This window comes from Anomaloglossus baeobatrachus, chromosome 3, assembly GCF_048569485.1.
Source record: "Anomaloglossus baeobatrachus isolate aAnoBae1 chromosome 3, aAnoBae1.hap1, whole genome shotgun sequence".
NCBI classification, from domain to species: domain Eukaryota; kingdom Metazoa; phylum Chordata; class Amphibia; order Anura; family Aromobatidae; genus Anomaloglossus; species Anomaloglossus baeobatrachus.
In genome coordinates this window covers 424,301,111-424,314,601 of record NC_134355.1, presented here as the reverse complement: position 1 = coordinate 424,314,601, position 13,491 = coordinate 424,301,111, and the positions used below count along the sequence as shown (strand labels likewise).

At 47.8% G+C, this 13,491-nt stretch overlaps 1 protein-coding gene across 2 annotated transcripts in view; it reads right to left on the bottom strand.

Moving 5' to 3' along the window:
* Positions 1-13,491, bottom strand: part of CLCN2 (chloride voltage-gated channel 2) — a 223,752-nt gene that overhangs the window by 74,547 nt on the left and 135,714 nt on the right. The gene's annotated exons all lie outside the window — the stretch shown is intronic.

Here is a 13,491-nt window from a genome sequence, read left to right as displayed (position 1 = left end):
AAAGGAATTGACTGGTGAGCTTGGGAACTCAAAAAGGCCTGGGCGTCCACGGGTGACAACAGTGGTGGATGATCGCCGCATACTTTCTTTGGTGAAGAAGAACCCGTTCACAACATCAACTGAAGTCCAGAACACTCTCAGTGAAGTAGGTGTATCTGTCTCTAAGTCAATAGTAAAGAGAAGACTCCATGAAAGTAAATACAAAGGGTTTACATCTAGATGCAAACCATTCATCAATTCCAAAAATAGACAGGCCAGAGTTAAATGTGCTGAAAAACACCTCATGAAGCTAGCTCAGTTCTGGAAAAGTATTCTATGGACAGATGAGACAAAGATCAACCTGTACCAGAATGATGGGAAGAAAAAAGTTTGGAGAAGAAAGGGAACGGCACATGTTCCAAGGCACACCACATCCTCTGTAAAACATGGTGGAGGCAACGTGATGGCATGGGCATGCATGGCTTTCAATGGCACTGGGTCACTTGTGTTTATTGATGACATAACAGCAGACAAGAGTAGCCGGATGAATTCTGAAGTGTACCGGGATATACTTTCAGCCCAGATTCAGCCAAATGCTGCAAAGTTGATCGGACGGCGCTTCATAGTACAAATGGACAATGACCCCAAGCATACAGCCAAAGCTACCCAGGAGTTCATGAGTGCAAAAAAGTGGAACATTCTGCAATGGCCAAGTCAATCACCAGATCTTAACCCAATTGAGCATGCATTTCACTTGCTCAAATCCAGACTTAAGACGGAAAGACCCACAAACAAGCAAGACCTGAAGGCTGCGGCTGTAAAGGCCTGGCAAAGCATTAAGAAGGAGGAAACCCAGCGTTTGGTGATGTCCATGGGTTCCAGACTTAAGGCAGTGATTGCCTCCAAAGGATTCGCAACAAAATATTGAAAATAAAAATATTTTGTTTGTGTTTGGTTTATTTGTCCAATTACTTTTGACCTTCTAAAATGTGGAGTGTTTGTAAAGAAATGTGTACAATTCCTACAATTTCTATCAGATATTTTTGTTCAAACCTTCAAATTAAACGTTACAATCTGCACTTGAATTCTGTTGTAGAGGTTTCATTTCAAATCCAATGTGGTGGCATGCAGAGCCCAACTCGCGAAAATTGTGTCACTGTCCAAATATTTCTGGACCTAACTGTATACAATGTCAAGAGATCACCAGGTGGACAAGGTACGTTGAGTAGAGGAGCAACCCCAATCTGGGTGGTATGAATGCTATTGTCTTAGCTTATTTAGTATACTGGGGGCATTCAAAAAGGATTGTCAAGTAGTGGACAACCCTTAAACCAAGAAAAGTCTGTCTCCTTTGAATCCAGTGCAAAAATGGCTGTAGGAACTAAATATGCTGAACAAGATCCTTGAAAAGTGCTGACATTGTCTATTGCGTGGTTTAATGAAGCTAATAACAGCAGATAACAATTAGTTACAATTAGGCCAGAATTCATACCCATTTAAAAGGACAGCACTCATGGGTGGGTGCCACATGGATGGCATTTAAATGTAGACTCTATTATTAGACTTAAAAAGTTTGGCCTCTATCCTTTTTCCTCCCCTTCTATTTCATATCTATCATTCCTTCTTCAATTTAGCCTTTTTTTTTCCAATCTGGACCATTGGTTGGAAAAGAAGGGAATTTTGTTTACTTACCGTAAATTCCTTTTCTTCTAGCTCCAATTGGGAGACCCAGACAATTGGGGTGTATAGCTATGCCTCCGGAGGCCACACAAAGTATTACACTAAAAGTGTAAAGCCCCTCCCCTTCTGCCTATACACCCCCCGTGCTCACGGGCTCCTCAGTTTTGGTGCAAAAGCAAGAAGGAGGAAAAAATTATAATTGGTTTAAAGTAAATTCAATCCGAAGGAATATCGGAGAACTGAAACCATTCAACATGAACAACATGTGTACACAAAAAACAGGGGCGGGTGCTGGGTCTCCCAATTGGAGCTAGAAGAAAAGGAATTTACGGTAAGTAAACAAAATTCCCTTCTTCTTTGTCGCTCCATTGGGAGACCCAGACAATTGGGACGTCCAAAAGCAGTCCCTGGGTGGGTAAATAATACCTCATAATAGAGCCGCAACCGGCTCCGTCCTACAGGTGGGCAACCGCCGCCTGAAGGACTCGCCTACCTAGGCTGGCATCTGCCGAAGCATAGGTATGCACCTGATAGTGTTTCGTGAAAGTGTGCAGGCTCGACCAGGTAGCCGCCTGACACATCTGCTGAGCCGTAGCATGGTGCCGCAAAGCCCAGGACGCTCCCACGGCCCTGGTAGAATGGGCCTTCAGCCCTGAGGGAACCGGAAGCCCGGAGGAACGATAAGCCTCGAGAATTGGTTCCTTGATCCACCGAGCCAGGGTTGATTTGGAAGCTTGTGTCCCTTTACGCTGGCCAGCGACAAGGACAAAGAGTGCATCCGAGCGGCGCAGGGGCGCCGTACGAGAAATGTAGAATCTGAGTGCTCTCACCAGATCTAACAAGTGCAAATCCTTTTCACATTGGTGAACTGGATGAGGACAAAAAGAGGGTAAGGAGATATCCTGATTGAGATGAAAGGGGGATACCACCTTAGGGAGAAATTCCGGAACCGGACGCAGAACCACCTTGTCCTGGTGAAACACCAGGAAGGGGGCTTTGCATGACAGCGCTGCTAGCTCAGACACTCTCCGAAGTGATGTGACTGCCACTAGGAAGACCACCTTCTGTGAAAGGCGTGAGAGAGAGATATCCCTCATTGGCTCGAACGGTGGTTTCTGAAGAACCATCAGCACCCTGTTCAGATCCCAGGGTTCTAACGGACGCCTGTAAGGAGGTACGATGTGACAAACCCCCTGCAGGAACGTGCGTACCTGTGGAAGTCTGGCTAGGCGCTTCTGAAAAAAGACAGAGAGCGCAGAGACTTGTCCCTTAAGGGAGCCTAGTGACAAACCCTTTTCTAATCCGGATTGAAGAAAGGACAGAAAAGTGGGCAAGGTAAACGGCCAGGGAGAAACGCCCTGAGCAGAGCACCACGACAGGAAAATTTTCCACGTCCTGTGGTAGATCTTGGCGGACGTTGGTTTCCTAGCCTGTCTCATGGTGGCAATGACCTCTTGAGATAATCCTGAAGACGCTAGGATCCAGGACTCAATGGCCACAAAGTCAGGTTCAGGGCCGCAGAATTCAGATGGAAAAACGGCCCTTGAGACAGCAAGTCTGGTCGGTCTGGGAGTGCCCACGGTTGGCCGACCGTGAGATGCCACAGATCCGGGTACCACGACCTCCTCGGCCAGTCTGGAGCGACGAGGATGGCGCGACGGCAGTCGGCCCTGATCTTGCGTAACACTCTGGGCAACAGTGCCAGAGGAGGAAACACATAAGGGAGTTGAAACTGCGACCAATCCTGAACTAAGGCGTCTGCCGCCAGAGCTCTGTGATCTTGAGACCGTGCCATGAACGTCGGGACCTTGTTGTTGTGCCGGGACGCCATTAGGTCGACGTCCGGCATGCCCCAGCGGCAACAGATCTCCTGAAACACGTCCGGGTGAAGGGACCATTCCCCTGCGTCCATGCCCTGGCGACTGAGAAAGTCTGCTTCCCAGTTTTCTACGCCCGGGATGTGAACTGCGGATATGGTGGAGGCTGTGGCTTCCACCCATAGCAGAATCCGCCGGACCTCCTGGAAGGCTTGCCGACTGCGTGTCCCGCCTTGGTGGTTGATGTATGCCACCGCTGTGGAGTTGTCCGACTGAATTCGGATCTGTTTGCCTTCCAGCCACGGCTGGAACGCCTTTAGGGCAAGATACACTGCCCTTATCTCCAGAACATTGATCTGAAGGGAGGACTCTGTCTGAGTCCAAGTCCCCTGAGCCCTGTGGTGGAGAAAGACCGCTCCCCACCCTGACAGGCTCGCGTCCGTCGTGACCACAGCCCAGGATGGGGGCAGGAAGGATTTCCCCTTCGACAGAGAAGTGGGAAGAAGCCACCACTGAAGGGAAGCTTTGGCTGCCCGAGAAAGGGAGACGTTCCTGTCGAGGGACGTCGACTTCCTGTCCCATTTGCGGAGAATGTCCCATTGAAGTGGGCGCAGATGAAACTGCGCAAAAGGAACTGCCTCCATTGCTGCCACCATCTTCCCTAGGAAGTGCTGAGGCGCCTCAGGGGGTGTGACTGACCATGAAGGAGAGATTGCACCCCTGTCTGTAGTGAACGCTGTTTGTTCAGCGGAAGCTTCACTATCGCTGAGAGAGTATGAAACTCCATGCCAAGATATGTCAGTGATTGGGCCGGTGTCAGATTTGACTTTGGAAAATTGATGATCCACCCGAAACTCTGGAGAGTTTCCAGAGCAATGTTCAGGCTGTGTTGGCATGCCCCTTGAGAGGGTGCCTTGACAAGTAGATCGTCTAAGTAAGGGATCACCGAGTGTCCCTGAGAGTGTAGGATTGCCACCACTGTTGCCATGACCTTGGTGAAGACCCGTGGGGCTGTTGCCAGGCCAAAAGGTAGTGCCACGAACTGAAGGTGTTCGTCCCCTATGGCGAAGCGCAGGAAGCGCTGATGCTCTGGCGCAATCGGTACGTGGAGATAAGCATCTTTGATGTCTATTGATGCCAGGAAATCTCCTTGGGACATGGAGGCGATGACGGAGCGAAGCGATTCCATCCGGAACTGCCTGGTTTTCACATGCTTGTTGAGCAGCTTTAGGTCCAGAACGGGACGGAAGGATCCGTCCTTTTTTGGCACCACGAACAAGTTGGAGTAAAAACCGTGACCCCGTTGCTGAAGAGGAACCGGGATCACCACTCCTTCCGCCTTCAGGGTGCCCACCGCCTGCATAAGAGCCTCGGCTCTGTCGGGGGGTGGAGATGTTCTGAAGAAACGAGTCGGAGGACGAGAGTTGAACTCTATCCTGTAACCGTGAGATAGAATGTCTCTCACCCATCGAAAAAAAAATTGTTTAAAAGAACAGAGAGTCCTCAGTGGTTGATACCTTTTAATGGCTAACTGAAAAGATGGTAATAATTGCAAGCTTTCGAGACTACTCAGGTCTCTTCATCAGGCATGGTATAACACAAAATCTGAAGAGTCACGTATTTATACACAACAGGACTTAGAATAGTGCAGTAAAAAAAAAAAAAAAAAAAAAAAGAACAAGTTATATGAAACAGAACTATCTCTATGGCAGGGGGACAAGCTGTTCTAGCCATAAATACTGATGCAGTTCAGTGTGAAAGTTTTATTGTCCTTTGATAAGGGTCTGGTCCAGGGCTGTGACATGCTCGGATGGTCAGAGGAGCACATCTTTTAACTGATGTAAAAAGACATGAATCCATGAGACACATTCATTCCTTCTCTGAATGTGTCAAAGGTCATCATAAGTTTGTACTCCCATAGTCTCCTGTCTCTCTGGGACTTGAAGTTTCCTTTCAATACCAGCAATTTCATGTCCATGATGCTGTGGTCTGGGTTACAAAAATGTTTGGCCACAGGTAGATCCATCCTTTTTTCTCTAATTGTGTGGCGGTGAGAATTCATCCTTGTCCTGAGCTGTTGTCCTGTCTCCCCTACATACAGACCCCCAGTTGGACATTTGGTACATATAATTAAGTACACCACATTGGTTGTGGTGCAGCTGAACGTACCTGGGATCTTGTAGTCCTGATGTGATCTGGGAATCTTTATCTTGTCCGTTGTCAATATTAATGGACAGGTCTTGCATTTTTTCTGGTTGCAGGGAAATGTTCCTGTTGGTGTTGGAGAGGACAGGGAGCTTCTGACAATGATGCTTCTTAGATTTGGGGGCTGTCTAAAACACAGAAGTGGGGGGTCTGGAAAAATAGATTTTAACCGGGCATCTTTTTGCAGTAATGGTTGTAGTTTCCGTGCAGCTCCTCTAAACACCTCCAGATGTGGATTGTAGGTGACTACAAGAGGGACCCGGTTGTTCTCTTCTTTGGTTTTATAATGTAGAAGATGGTTTCTTGATATTCTGGTGGCTCTTATAATCTGGTTTTCAATTGTTCTTGGGTGGTAGCCTTGATTCAAAAAGGTTTTTCTGAGGCCCTCAAGGTGATTGTCTCTATCTGTACTGTTGGAACATATCCGATTGTACCTGATAGCCTGGCTGTATACAATAGAGTTTTTTATATGTTTTGGATGAAAACTGTCCCATTTCAGGTATGTTGGACGGTCAATTGGCTTCTTGTACAGGGATGTCTGTATTTCATTGTTCCGTAGTTTAATGATGGTGTCCAAGAAGTTGATTTCCGTGCAGGAGTAGTTGAGTGTTAGGTTGATGGTGGGATGAAACTGATTAAATTGTTCATGGAAGGTCTTCAGCTGCTCCTCAGACTCTGTCCAGATGATTAAAATATCATCAATGTAACGGTAGTAGGCCAGAGGCCTGATAGGACAAGAGGATAAAAAGTCACTCTCAAGCTTGGCCATGAAAAGATTTGCATATTGTGGTGCCATTTTGCTTCCCATTGCAGTCCCAGTCTCCTGTAGATATATGTCATTGTCAAATTCAAAGTAATTATGGGTGAGGATAAATTTTGTAAGCTTCACCACAGAATTGGCATCAGTTCCTGTATTTTCCAGGAAAATTTTGCAAGCATTTAATCCATCCTGGTGTGGAATATTCGAGTACAAGGATTCCACATCCATGGTGGCAAGGATGGTTCCCTCTGGAAGAGGACCTATTGCTGATAGTTTTTTCAATAGGTCAGTAGTGTCCTGGATGTAGCTGCTTGTATCCCTTACCAAGGGTTTAAGGATACCCTCTACCCATCCAGAGACTTGTTCAGTGAGGGTGCCCACACATGAAATGATGGGTCTTCCTGGGTTTCCAGATTTGTGAATTTTGGGAAGCATGTAGAATGTGCCTATTCTTGGACTCACCGGTATCAGTTCATCAGTTCTTATGGATATGTCAGGCAGACAAGAGGCCAACTTGTTAAGTTCCTTGTAATAGTCCTGTGTAGGGTCAGACTCCAATTTCTTATAGTAGCGTGTGTCCATCAGTTGTCTGTGTGCTTCCTTCATGTAGTCTGATTTGTTCATCATGACTATTGCACCCCCCTTGTCTGCAGGTTTAATGATGATTTCTTTGTTGGTTTTCAAAGATTTTATGGCCCTTCTCTCCTGGGCACTGATGTTGGATGGTTGCCTCCTGTGTGTGTCTAGGAAAGTGGATTTTACCAAATGTCTGAAAGTGTCTATATAGTTATCCAGATGAGGGTTGCGTCCTGGTGGAGGTGTCCAATCTGATCTTTTCCTGGTTGTCAAGATCCGTCTTCCTTCAGTCTGGGAGGATTCTGAAACATCTGCATCGCTAAAATATTCCCTCAGACGTAGTCTCCTGAAGTAATCTTCCATGTCGCTGCAGAGTTCAATTTTGTCTAGAGCTTTAGTCGGACAAAATGAGAGTCCTCTAGAAAGCACAGCAACTTCCATTTTGTTTGGTTTGTAATCCGAGAGATTGATAACACAGTTAGATGCTTTTGTGCCTTGAATGGACTTGGTTTCCAAGTTGTCAGGTTTTGGCTTTGTTCTCCACCTGTTTGTATTAAGTCCTGAATTGAGGCGCAGTCTGTGTAGCTTCTTTTCCTTGTTGTGGATCAGAAGGGTTCGTAGTCTGTAGTAGTATTGTTGTACTTCTTGTTCTGTGCTTTCTGGAAGTGTCTTCCTTTGTGTTTCAAATTCCCTCACGGTACAAAGATATATTTTACTTGTCTCACCCATCGGTCTTTTACTTGTGGCAGCCAGGCGTCGCAAAAGCGGGAGAGCCTGCCACCGACCGAGGATGCGGTTTGAAGAGGCCGAAAGTCATGAGGAGGCCGCTTTGGGAGCGGTGCCTCCGGCGGTCTTTTTAGGACGTGACTTAGACCGCCATGCATCTGAGTTCCTCTGATCTTTCTGAGGCCTTTTGGACGAGGAAAATTGAGATCTGCCCGCGGTCCGAAAGGACCGAAACCTCGATTGTACCTTCCGTGGTTGAGGTCTGTTTTGTTTGGACTGGGGTAAGGATGAATCCTTTCCCTTGGATTGTTTAATGATTTCATCCAATCGCTCGCCAAACAGGCGGTCGCCAGCCAATGGCAAACCGGTTAAGAACTTTTTGGAAGCAGAGTCTGCCTTCCATTCACGTAGCCACATGGCCCTGCGGAGTACCACCGAGTTGGCGGATGCCACCGCCGTACGGCTCGCAGAGTCCAGGATAGCATTAATGGCGTAGGACGCAAACGCCGACGCCTGATTGGTTAAGGACACCACTTGTGGGGCAGATGTACGTGTTACCGCATGAATCTGCGCCTGACAAGCTGAGATAGCTTGGAGTGCCCATACGGCAGCGAATGCTGGAGCAAAAGACGCGCCTATAGCTTCATAGATGGATTTCAACCATAGCTCCATCTGTCTGTCAGTGGCATCTTTGAGTGAAGCCCCGTCTTCCACTGCAACTATGGATCTAGCTGCCAGTCTGGAGATTGGAGGATCCACCTTAGGACACTGAGTCCAGCCCTTGACAACCTCAGGGGGGAAGGGATAACGTGTGTCCTTAAGGCGCTTGGAAAAACGCTTGTCTGGACAGTCTCGGTTTTTCTGGACTGCCTCTCTGAAGTCAGAGTGATCCAGAAACCTATTTAATGTACGCTTTGGAAACCTGAAACGGAATTTCTCCTGAGAAGCAGACTCCTCAATTGGAGGAGCTGGGGGAGAAATATCCAACACCTGATTGATGGTCGCTATAAGGTCATTCACTACTGCGTCACCTTCAGGTGTATCTAGGTTGAGAGCGGCTTCAGGATCAGAATCCTGATCTGATACCTCCGCTTCATCCTCCAGAGAGTCCCCCTGCTGAGACCCTGAACAGTGTGATGAAGTGGAGGGAATTTCCCAGCGACCCCGCTTGGGCGGCCTGGGACTGCGGTCCGTGTCAGAGACCTCACCCTGGGACCTGTGGGTTACCCCCGGGGCACATTGCTGTTCCAATTGAGGGGGACCAGGGGTCAAGGATTGGATAGAGCCCGGGGCCTGAATCACCGGTCTGGACTGCAAAGCTTCCAGTATTTTAGCAGACCATTTATCCATAGTCTCAGACAGTTTGTCAGCAAAGGCTGCAAACTCCGTCCCTGTCACCTGGACAGTGGTAGCAGGTGGTTCCACCTGGGCCACCAGTCGCAGAGGCTCCGGCTGAGTAAGTGCCACAGGGGCCGAGCATTGCACACAATGAGGGTCAGTGGACCCTGCCGGTAGTACAGCTGTACATGAGGTACAGGTTGCAAAATACGCCTGTGCTGTGGCACCCTTGCTTTTTGCAGATGACATGTTGTCTCCTCTGAGAACAACCAGGAGGGTATATAGCCAAAAATCAACAGAGCGACCGTACAGTGCAATGTATAGCCTATAAGCCTATATATATATATATACACTTCGGTACTCAGTGGGGCCAGCACCACAGGTGCTGCTTACCGACCGCTCAGACCGGTTGTGTGGTCACCAGATTCCCTGCCTGGGTCTCCCTGTGTTGCCTCTCCTCTCCAGCGTCTGAATCGCTGACAGGAATGGCTGCCGGCGTTCTGTGGGGAGGAGGAGACCGTGGGCGTGCCCAAGAAAAGTGCGGGAATCCAGTGCCCCACTGTACTGAGTGAGGAGGGAGGAGGATACTAATGTATGCTCCAGCCCTCCGCTGACGATCCGTGCAGCGTCCCGCCCCTCCCCTGACTGGCAGGCCTGTGGGCGGGAAAGAACGACACTAGGCCGCAGAAGCCGGGGACTAAAGTTATAAGCGCGGCCGGCAATAAGCGCGGCCGCGCGGTAGTCCCCCGGCGCACTAACACCTCCAGCAGTGCTGGAAAGTGTCTGGCACTAACGCTCCATGTCCGGCGCACTAACACACCCAGCAGAGCTGGAAAGTGTCTGGCACAAGCACTCCATGTCCGGCGCACTAACACACCCAGCAGCGCTGGAAAGTGTCTGGCACAAACGCTCCATGCCCGGCGCACTAACACACCCAGCAGAGCTGGAAAGTGTCTGGCACAAGCGCTGCATGCCCGGCGCACTAACACACCCAGCAGTGCTGTAATGTGTATGGGACCCGCGCTCCATGCGCGGTCCCCACGGGGACACAGAGTACCTCATAGTAGCAGGGCCTTGTCCCTGACGATATCCAGCTCCTATCCTGCAGATTCCCAGGGGCTGCGGAGGGAGCACGGTCCCAGTGCCTGGAGACCGATCCGGAACCCACTTCACCCAGAGCCCATTAAGGGATGGGGAAGGAAAACAGCATGTGGCTCCTGCCTGTGTACCCGCAATGGGCACCTCAACCTTAACAACACCGCCGACAAAGTGGGGTGAGAAGGGAGCATGCTGGGGGCCCTATTATGGGCCCTCTTTTCTTCGATCCGACCTAGTCAGCAGCTGCTGCTGACCAAGCTGTGGAGCTATGCGTGGATGTCTGCCTCCTTCGCACAAAGCATAAAAACTGAGGAGCCCGTGAGCACGGGGGGTGTATAGGCAGAAGGGGAGGGGCTTTACACTTTTAGTGTAATACTTTGTGTGGCCTCCGGAGGCATAGCTATACACCCCAATTGTCTGGGTCTCCCAATGGAGCGACAAAGAAAAACATGTAAAAAGGCACATAAGCTAATTTGTCTTATACTTTCCATTAAAAAAAAATTCTTAGAAAAAGTAACCTAAAAAGGATGTGTGAATGGAACCTAAGGGTATAATCAAAAAGAAAATGTCAGCTGTGGTGCTCAATTTACACTGGTAAAGGGCGCTTTACACGCTACAATAAATCTTATGATGTGTCGGCGGGGTCACGTCGTAAGTGACGCACATCCGGCATCGTAAGTATGATTGTAGCGTGTAAAACCTCCGTGCAATTGAACGAAAATCCGTTCATCGCATGCACGTCGTTCATTTCTCAAAGATTGAATGTGCGGTTGTGCAATGTTCCCGGGGCAGCACACATCAGTGTGTGACACCCCGGGAACATTGAACGACAGCTTACCTCCGTCCGCGGCTCCCGCCGACAATGCGGAAGGAAGGAGGTGGGCGGGATGTTTACGTCCTGCTCATCTCCGCCCCTCCGCTTCTATTGGCCGGCTGCCGCGTGACGTCGCTGTGACGCTGAACGTCCCTCCCACTCCAGGAAGTGGATGTTCGCCGCCCACAGCGACGTCATATGGACGGGTAAGTACATGTGACAGCTTTTAATCTATTTTGCGGCACGGTCAAAAAATTTAACGTGCCGCACATACGATGGGGGCGGGTCACATCGCATACGATATTGTATGCGAAATTGAAAGGTGTAAAGCAGGCTTAATTTTATAAAATCTAATTTTGTAAAATCTCATCTACAATGCTGTTATATGAAGCTGTGTTTGGAAAATTATAAGGACAATTCTATTGCTATCCCATATCTGACCCATGTAGACATACACAGGAACGTCAATGCAGAGTACAGACTACAGATATTGACACATTCCTTTACAAGTAGTTTTTGTGCCAAGAAAAGCTTTTGTATGTGTGGAGGATCACTGAGAAACAGACTTTAACATATACATATAATGCAGATTAAGTTTCAGTATCTGTACTTGTATCCACCACATCAAGTGTCCATACTCAGCAGCCACTATGGAACGCATGAAGAAAGCTCAAAGTTATTTACTTACTATTTATTTTAGCTCACCAATGTCAGACTTATTTGACAGATATTTGAGCACTATGTGAAAGTTTCCCTGGCAAAGGGAATGCTGGGTTAAAGTGTTTTCTTAAATCAGGCCCTGTTGTGACAGATGTTATTGTAGAAAACAATGGGTATTGCAGAGGTGCCAACTTGGATGTAGCGGTCATTTGTGTAGGACGTCTTAGCATAGAAGACGGCTGTTTATGTCTGAATTTCTCATTGAAAGGGAAGCAGAAATGTCAGAAAACAGAGTTTTTCAATGTTTTCAAGTGAATAAATGATAAATTTTGGCTACTATACAAAAATAAAAAATAAAGACTGGGACACTAGTGTTTCACAGTATGGAAAGTACAATTTCTTATTAGGGTCTAAAAAAGACACGTTTTTGAGGAATTCACCTTTTCTCCAGAGAATGCATAATGGTGTCATTTTCAGAGCCTAATAAATTGTTGTATTTTACACAGTGAGAGGCATCAGTGCCCCAGTCTTTTTACATTTTTAATTTTTGGATGTTACCCTTGGAAAACCGCCATTTTGGGAAGCGAATGTTGGTTCAGCCACTGGCGGATCATGGAGTTGATATACGATTGTTGGGCTTGTAAGCTGGGAAAAGGATTATGACTTAAGGCCACTTTACACGTAGAGACATCACTAGCGATGTCACTGCCAATCGCACCTGCCCCCGTCGTTTGTGCGTCATGGGCAAATCGCTGCCCGTGTCGCACAATATCGCTACTACCATCACACAGACTTACCTTCCCAGCGACGTTGCTCTGGACGGTAAACAGCCTCTTTTCTAAGGGGGCGGTTCGTGCGGCGTCACAGCGACGTCACACGGCATGCGTTCAATAGAAGCGGAGGGGCGGAGAGCAGCCGCATGAAAGTCAAGCCCACCTCGTTGCCTGAGGACGCAGGTACAGTGCTGTTCGTCGTTCCTGCGGTGTCACACGTAGCAATGTGTGCTGCCTCAGAAACGATGAACAACCTGCGTCCAAAAGCAGCAACGACATTTGGGAAATGGACGAGGTGTCAACAATCAACGATTTGGTGAGTATTTTACATCGTTAGCGGTCTTTCGTACGTGTCACATGCAACGACGTCGCTAACGAGGTCGGATGTGGTCACGAATTCCGTGACCCCATCGACATCTCGTTGCATGTGAAGCCCCCTTTAATGACAACTAAAAGGTGAGAGTTTTCGCTATTGAAAAATTTCACATCTTCCTATACAACCAGGAACATACTACAGTATGTGTCACACTCTGCTTTTTTGTTTTTAAATAGTTTTGATTACTTTGATTAATATGGAAAAGTGGAAGGAGACCCCTTATGTGCTAGGTAATTATTTTATAATGCATTGGCCATGAAATACTCCAATAATAGATCCAAAGGCCGGCACAGTGGCTCAGTGGTTAGCATTGCAGTCTTGCAGTGCTGGGGTCCTGGGTTCAAATCCCACCAAAGACAACACCTGCAAGGAGTTTGTATGTTGTCCCCGTGTTTGTGTGGGTTTCCATTGGGTTCTCCAAATTCCTCCCATACTCCAAATGGATAGGGAATTTAGATTGTGAGCCTCAATGGCGGCAGTGTTGCTAATGTATATAAAGTGCTGTGAAATTAATGGTGCTATATAAGTGAATAAATATTATATTATTAAAACATTTATTCATTAAAGCACCACACTGTGATTTTAATATTCAGATCAATATTTATTACATATCTGGGTATTATGTGACCTTTCAATGGTTGGTCTATATACAGTAAAACCTCTGACAGTCACCCACCCAAAACTTCAAT